Here is a 2,138-nt window from a genome sequence, read left to right as displayed (position 1 = left end):
GCCTTTTTTCCCATTTTTCGACCCTGCGGTTTATATAACGGTGCGGCTAATCTATGGATTTTTACAGCTAACGGCCACTAGGGGACCTCCTAAATCTATGGATTTTACAGGTTACAGTCCACCACCTTTAACTCTATGGGCTCTATGGCCGGTCCGCGGACCCCCACCTTTAAGCGGCGGGCTCCAGCAGGAAAAGCTGGAGGCCGGAAAAGAGTGAGACAGGTAGTGCGCAAAAGTAAAAGTGGAACCGAGAGTGGTACGAGAGACAAAACGAGAGCAAGACAGACAGACATTACGAGAGCGAGACAGTTTGTCCCCGTACCACTGGTTGAAAACCACTGCTGTAGATCACTGCCGGTACGTGCGCTGGGAGCGCACCGTTTAAGTTTGAAAGTTGAAAAGTTTGTGTGTCTGAAACGCTATGTGATACAGTACAGTTTACACAGCACAGTACATGTTCTGTAGCTACTATTGCACTAAATGCTAACACTTGAATACGTTATGCAAATATGCAACTTGTTTGTTGAAATGTTAATAAATGGGAGCTTCCTCAAACAGCCATCTCTTTCCCGACAATCCCCTCTGTGCACGAACCCTTACATATGGTAATTAAACATTAAAACACCTGCCGCTTATAGTCCAGTGCGGCTTATATATGTACACATCATTCAATTTAGCTGCTGCGAAAATGACGGTACTCAGTATTTGTGTGCATGCCATGCATTGAAACATTCATTGTAAAAAAAATGACATGTAATGTATTTCCAGAAATGTTTATTTCTTTTCTTTAATTTTACTTGAAACTGTTATGTTCATTTTGCTTTCAAAAATATTGTACATTTGTCTCACTTCACTACTCATACTTTTAGTGTTTTTTGTCTTTTCTAGCGATATGTCAATAATACAACATTTTGTTTTTGTTTACAAACATTGCAGCAGGTCATAATGTAGAGGATTCTTTTATTATAAGTGTTACTCTACATTCTTGCAGTTAATTGATGACGATGTTGTGTTTCTCAGGCAGATCAGAGGTTTGTGTGGAACGGGAACCTCCTGAGAGAACTGGCTGCGCAGCCTGAGGTACCACTTCACTTTCTCACTCAATGCTTTTGTACTCATTTAATGAATGACAATAATCGTACCCACTTCTCCACAGCTTCACAAGTTTGCACTTCCTGTTGTCCATGGATGTATCCTTTTCACTGAGGGTTAAACATTTTCTAATGGAGCATGACTGCAGATAAGATCAGACGTATACCTGTGCCAAGCCTTTCCTTAACCCTACTGTTCCAGTCATCGTCATGAAGCCGTGTCGAATCAACGGGAAGATCTTCGAGTGGATCCTCATCTCCAGGAGAAGCTGTTTCCGGGCCGGCGTCAGATACTACGTCAGAGGTAAAAATGTCTGCTGTACTGCACCAAGCCTTGTGGATTTGGACTTATTGACCATTACAGAGTGCAAAGTAGCAGCTGCCAACTCAGGCCCAATTCCAATCCATCCCCTAGTGCAGGGGTCGGCAACCCGCGGCCCACGGGCCGCATGCGGCCCTTTAAGCCCTCTGCTCTGGCTCCCTTGAGCTAAGACAAAAAATAAGAAGGAAATAAAATAAAAGTATTTGTAGGACTATTTATATTTTGTTGCACGGTTGAAAATGTTTCGTATCTTGTATTTTGAGGTGATACTGTGACGCATAAATAAAAAACAAAACGGTTTTAATTAGGTCAACTAAAATATGCGTCACATCCTGCTACGGTCCCGCGCGAGCGCCTTTTCCTGCGGGTGAATAACCTGACCCCCGGCTCGATGAGCGAACTATGGATAAATCAAAGAAAAGTACAGGAGGAACACAGGATTTGATTCTGTGTGGACAGAGTTATATGCTTTCACAGCAAACGATGCTGGTTTACCGGTATGTTTGATATGTAGAGAGAGAAGTTGTCAAAGGTGCTGCAGCCTTTACGTATCGAGCGGGAACAACACGGGAGAGGAAGACAGCTGACGATCTTCAGTCATAATTCAATGGGGTATGTCATTTATTTCAGAAAACACTTTTTGTTATATTCCATGGAATGCTCTTAACGTCCCGATAGCAATGAATATATTAAATGCTTTGACAATAAATACATAAACATTTTTA

The 2,138-nt window shown here is 42.3% G+C and overlaps 1 long non-coding RNA gene across 1 annotated transcript; it reads left to right on the top strand.

The window, feature by feature from the left end:
• The first annotated feature begins 1,019 nt into the window (after positions 1-1,019).
• LOC104967695 (uncharacterized) lies at positions 1,020-1,427 on the top strand. The gene is made up of 3 exons (XR_800754.1): positions 1,020-1,080; positions 1,157-1,190; positions 1,294-1,427. It is a non-coding gene; the product is annotated as an uncharacterized lncRNA (long non-coding RNA).
• Positions 1,428-2,138: the final 711 nt, after the last annotated feature.

The sequence above is a fragment of the Notothenia coriiceps genome, unplaced genomic scaffold, assembly GCF_000735185.1.
Source record: "Notothenia coriiceps isolate Sejong01 unplaced genomic scaffold, NC01 NC01_scaffold00037536, whole genome shotgun sequence".
NCBI classification, from domain to species: Eukaryota; Metazoa; Chordata; class Actinopteri; order Perciformes; family Nototheniidae; genus Notothenia; species Notothenia coriiceps.
This window is presented reverse-complemented; position numbering and strand designations above follow the sequence as displayed.